The sequence below is a fragment of the Schistocerca gregaria genome, chromosome 3 (assembly GCF_023897955.1).
Source record: "Schistocerca gregaria isolate iqSchGreg1 chromosome 3, iqSchGreg1.2, whole genome shotgun sequence".
NCBI lineage: Eukaryota > Metazoa > Arthropoda > Insecta > Orthoptera > Acrididae > Schistocerca > Schistocerca gregaria.
The window spans coordinates 772255778-772262022 of record NC_064922.1 but is presented as its reverse complement, the minus strand read 5'-3'; positions in this window follow the sequence as shown (position 1 = coordinate 772262022).

Sequence of the window (6245 nt, the reverse complement as noted above, 5' to 3'; positions counted from 1 at the left end):
ATTGGACAGGAGGTCCCGGATCAATCAAATGTTGGACAAGGGTGAATTAAGGGACTATGTGAACATTAGGGATACCGGGGTCGCCTTATCGGCCTCATGTTTCTCAGTATTAAAGGTAAAGTTTGACAAGGGTAAGGAACTGTTCCATATAGCTTGGACCTCAGCTTGAAATAAAATGAAGGCGGAATTTAAATTCTGATTTACCCACTTGGAAAAGAGGGTTCAAGGTATTAAAGTGTCAAGGCGACATGTTTCAGCCCCAAGTGGAAACGGGATTTTCAAAACTATTTCATTACAAACACTGGGGCATTTATCACTAAAGATCACCCTTGAGGGCCCAAACAAGAAAATATTTGTGGTCAGATGTTTAATACTTCGCTTGGCCATTGCTCCTGCACCAGGTACCAAACAGCTAAGCCTAGAAAACCAATCCACTAACATAAAAATATACTGTTTCCCATCCTGGATTATAGCAGAGGCCTCACATAGTCAATGAACAGATACTCCATCAGCCTCTCCACCCAACATGATTGAAGTAACATTGGAGTTCGACTTGGTCATCTTATACTATTGACACTGGTTTAACATTTTCCAAATGATGTGGCACAGTGATGACCAGGTCAAGGATTCCTGGATCTTATGAATGGTCTGAAATACTCCTAGGTGCCCACTCATCACTGTGGAAGTATTAAAAACTGTCAGTACCAGCACCTTGGGCAGACAGGTCTTAACTTCCTCATCTTGGCTCATATGGTGGCAGTGAATCCCCCTCCACAGTTCATATGTTGATCCCTCCTCATCAGACATCAGATGCTCCCTAATGGGGCCTAAATCTCGATCTCCCTCCTGTTGCTCTTGAAGGTTTCCAAACAAGGCCTGCACCTCAGTGAGCTCAGCATTCACCACCTCTCCTACCCTCTGGGGCCCTTCAGAAGACAGCTCATCTCATCCTCCATGAACATCCTACTCAGGGTGTTGGCCATGACGTTGCCCCCATATGCCAACCATAGAGAACCCATCACCAAGATGCGTACAGCCCAACAGATAATAATAAGTTTTGTGTGGGCATGTCAAGACCCAGCTGCCTGGTTGCTTATCTGTTCCAATGTAAATTCAACATGTTCAAGATGGCACGTGAACTTCTCAGTGGTGAATAGTAATACTAGAGCTTCCACCTCAATATTTTATTTCTGCTGCAAACAGAGGCCTAGACCCAAACGCTAAGGGCCTGCACCCACCAACTTGCTCCTGGAGTAACATGGCAGTCACAACTGAGTTGGAGGCATCCATCTGCACTACAAATGGTTGATTGAAATTGAGAACTGCCAGCATGAGGCATTACTCAAGGCAGTCATTAGGGTGTCAAAAGCCACCTGCTCTTCTTCAGTCCACACATATGGCTCCCCTTTTTTTGCACAACTCATTTAAAGTCACAGCCAGCTCAGCAAACCTGGGCACAAACTTAGGAAAAAAATTTCATCATGCTGGTAAATCGGACTACCCCCTTCTTGGTTTTGGGTGGGTGAATGTTATAAATGGCCTGCGTTCCACAATAACCAGTCGTGACTCCCTGAGCAGACACCAAATGACCCAAAAAGGAGATCTCCCAAAGCGCTAGAGGTACTTTAGGTGACTTAATAATTAAACCTGGCTCCCTCAGAAGCTCAAAAACCTGCCACAAATCTTTCAGTTTCTCAACAAACAAAACACTGCATATTAAGATGTCATCTGGGCATTTATATGTGAAATTAAATTTTATGCCTCTGACAAGGGAATGGTCAGACTTGCCATGTCGAAACATGTATTGCTTTTTTCAGCACTGTTATTTAACTGTGCAAAAGGTCCGTATGCAAAATTGTAGCTGCTGACATGAACTGGAAGTCACCTAAAAAAAAATCACGAACACGGCTGTGTTTCCTGCTTGGCGCTTGCAGTGACGGATGGCCACCCCTGGAAATGGCGAGTCGTGAGCGTTGTGCGCATGATCGGGAAGTGCGGCCGTCTTATCGCGACGTTCACTACAGAGGAATACCGCTGCACGGTTTTGGTGGAAAGGGGAAACGAATATTTGTTTCTGTGGCATGCACGTCCTTTTAGTTTCTGGTACGTATTTCAAAACATACCGTCCTGAAACTGGTTAGAGACGTGAAAGATGTTCTGTACATGTTCATCTATACTCCGCAAGCCACTTTACGGTGAACATTCAGTCTCCCCTCACAGGTGATGGCGATCCCTGTAAATGTTTTGCTGCTTGCCATGGAGATATACCACAGACGCCAAATGAAGCAATCAACAGAAAACACGCGTGAAGACTATATATTGTGCGACATGGTTGTTAAACTTCTAGACGAGCATGTAAATGGCGCAGACATGTGGCTAGAAACAACTGAAACACTCGATATTGCAGACTATGAATCTACAGACGGCGAAGAAACCGAAGAAACTTGCACTCGTGAAGACTCTTCGAGTGATGGTGCCACGTACCATCATCAATTATCTCCGAAAGTAACACCAGCAACTGCAATTACCTTATCAGACAAAGAAAAAGCGGTGACGTATTGGTTGAACGAAAGTGGTAAAAAACGCCTACGTGTCAGTACTGTTCAAAACAAGTATCGCTTTGTCCGTTGTGAACGTGAATTGTATAGATGGAAAACGGAAGTCGCTGGACGACGTAAGAGTCGACTGGAAATTGCGACGGAGATAAATGCGCGACTTTTTGAGCTATTTACCGATGCCAGACAACAGTCATTTAGTGCCAGCGATACAATTTTGCGTGATTCGGCGTTAGAGATTGCCAACACGATAGGCGCTAAAGAATTTACAGCTTCTCAAAGTTGGATCAGTCGCTTCAAAAGATCACATAAAAAAGTGGCAAGAAAAATAACAAAATTTGTAACGTGAAACAGGTCGGAAAATGAAGTGACACAAATCGGATTGATAGAAGCTTTTCTTACGAATGCAAAAAATAAGATCGCTACTTTTAGTGAATCGTACGTGTACAATGCAGATCAGTCAGGTATTCAAAAAGAAATGCGTGCGAAAAGAACACTGTCATGCAAAGAGGAAAAACATATTGAGTCTACGACTGCACTCACCCATAATGCCCATAATTAGTCTTGATGGTTCATTGCTGCCTAAACTATATGTATGTCTTCAAGAACCAACTGGACGTTTTGGACCACGTGTCAAAAGAACAATGTTCTACGCAAACAGTCTTGTGGTAGATGCATCGAAGTCTGGAAAAATGGGAAATGAAAACGTTACACTTTTCATGCGTCATGCTTTTCTTCCGTTCTGCGGCAACAAATCTCTTCTCCTTCTAGATAAGCGGTCAGGTCATAAAAGGTCTGATTCATTAACAGCTGTATTTCGATCCCACCCTGACAAAGAAGTAGAGATACTGCAGATTCCACCCGGCACGACGAACGTAATTCTACCTAAAGACAGAGAATTTTTCCGTCAGTGGAAGGCATTTTTCAGAAAATTAACAGAGAAATTTATTGTGTGCATATCACTACAATTTCCTGTCTATCACTCCATTGAACTCACGTCGCCTGTCCTGTTTCAGAGGAAACCTCTCAGCCTGCAAGATCTGGACAATCACAGAGGGTAGGATTATTGATAGTTGGGAGCTCCAATGTTAGGCGCATTATGGGGGCCCTTAGGGACATGGCTACCAAGAAGGGAAAGAAAACCGATGAGTACTCCGTGTGCATACCAGGTGGATTCATTCCAGATGTGGAACGGGTCCTCCTGGATGGCATGAAGAGCACAGGGTGCAGCCAACTGTAGGTAGTTGCTCACGTTAATACCAATGATGTGTGTCACTTTGGATTAGAAGAGATTCTCTCTGGCTTCGAGTGGCTAGCAGAAGTGGTAAAGGCTTGCCAGTCTTGCTTGCAAGATGAAAGCAGAGCTGACCATTTGCAGCATAGTCGACAGGAACGATTGTGGACCTCTGGTACAGAGGCGAGTGGAAGGTCTGAATTAGACGCTCAGACAGTTCTGCGACTAGCCGAAATTTTTGTGAAGAACCCAACGGTGTTCCGAAAGGACAGACTAAACATGGCAGTGGCATGTTTCTTGCTGTTAGAAGTAGTTTATCTTGTCACGAAATTGAAGTAGATACTTCCTGTGGGTTAGTGTGGGCAGTAGTCACTGTTGGCAACCGGAATAAAATAATAATTGGATCCTTTCACCAACCTCCAAATTCAGATGATACAGTTTCTGAAAGGTTGAAAGAAAACTTGAGTTTGATTTCAAACAAGTACCTGACTCATTCGATTATAGTTGGTGGTGACTTTAATTTGCCCTTGATAAGTTGTCGAAAAAAAAAGAAACAATTCCGGAGGTACACATAAAACATCATCCGAAATTGTGCTAAACGCATTCTCTGAAAATTATGTCGAGCAGTTAGTTCATGAAACCACGCGAATAGTAAAAGGTTGTGAAAACACACTTGACCTCTGAACAACAAATAATCCTGGCTTAATAACGAGCATCAAAACGGATACAGGATTTAGTGAACACAGGGTTGTTGTAGCAAGACCGAAAGTTGTAACCCCCCAATCCTCCAAAAATAACGAAAAATATACCTATTCAAACAAGCAGATAAAAATCCACTTGACGCTTTCCTAAGAGACAATCTCCACTCCTTCCAAATTAACAATGTAACTGTAGACAAGGTGTGGCTTGACTCAAAGAAATAGTATCGGCAGCAGTAGAGAGAGTTATACGAAATAAATTAACAAACGACAAAGATGATCCTCCTTGGTGCACAGAGCGGGCCAGAACACTGTTCCAGAAGCATAAAAAAAAAGTCAAATTTAAATGGACACAAAATCTCTGAGATTGGAGATATTTTACAAAAGCTCGAAATTTAGTGTGGATTTTAACACAAGACGCTTATAATAGTCTCCACTACGAAGCTTTGTCTCAAAACCTGACAGAAAATCCAAAGAGATTTTGGTCGTAAGTGAAGTATGTTTTCACCAAGACACAATCAACGCCTTCTCTGCGCGATAACAATGGAGATACTATTGCAGACAGTGCTGCCAAAGCAGAGTTACTAAACACAGCCTTCCGAAATTCCTTCCAAGAGCAGCTGCCAACATGAGTACCGTAGAAGTAGATATCCTCGGAATAGTAAAGCAACTTAAATCACTTAACAAAAGCGTCTCCGGTCCAGATCGTATACCAGTAAGGTTCCTTTCAGAGTATGCTGATACAGTAGCTCCATACTTAACAACCGCTCGCTGGACGAAAGATCGGTAGCCAAAGACTGAAAAATTGCACAGGTCTCACCAATATTCAAGAAAGGTAGTAGGTGTAATCCACTTATAGGCCCATGTCATTAACATCGATTTGCAGCAAAATTCCGGAACATATATATAGTGTGCGGACATAATGAATTACCTCGAAGAAAACAGTATATTGACACATAGTCCACATGGGTTTAGAAAACATGGTTCTTCTGAAACACAACTAGCTCTTTATTCGCATGAAGTGTTGACTACTATTGACAGGGGATTTCAGGTCGATTCCGTATTTCTGGAATAACAGAAGGCTTTTGACACTGTACCACACAAGCGCCTTTTAGTGAAATTGCGTGCTTATGGAATATCGTCTCAGTTATGTGACTGGATTTGTGACTTCATGTCAGAGAGGTCACAGTTCGTAGTAACTGACGGAAAGTCACCGAGTAAAACAGAAGTGATTTCTTGCGTTCCCCAACGTAGGGTTATAGCCCCTTTGCTGTTCCTTATCTATATAAACGATCGGGGAGACAATGTGAGCAGCCGTCTTAGGTTGTTTGCAGATGACGCTGTCGTTTATCGACTAATAAAGTCATCAGAAAATCAAAACAAATTGGGAAACGATTTAGTAAAGATATCTGAATGGTGCGAAAATTGGCAGATGATAAATACCCCACTTCAAATGCTCTGCCCGCGATATCAACATTACAAACTCTGGACCACGTAGAATGTTGACACAGTCTACACTTTAACTCAAGTTGAAACCCAAAAAGTTTTACCACCAGTGTAATCCAAAATCAGCCCTATGTCACATCCCAACAAAAAATCCACAATCAATCCCTCTGCCATCAACACTTCCACTGGCTCAGGAAAACTCGCCAGTGTGACGAAAAACATTCACCAATCTCACCAAGGGGAGAGCCTGTCTGTTCACAGTCTTGCAAGTTCTATTCACAAGTTTTAAATCAGGGAATCTGCAAATTTTCC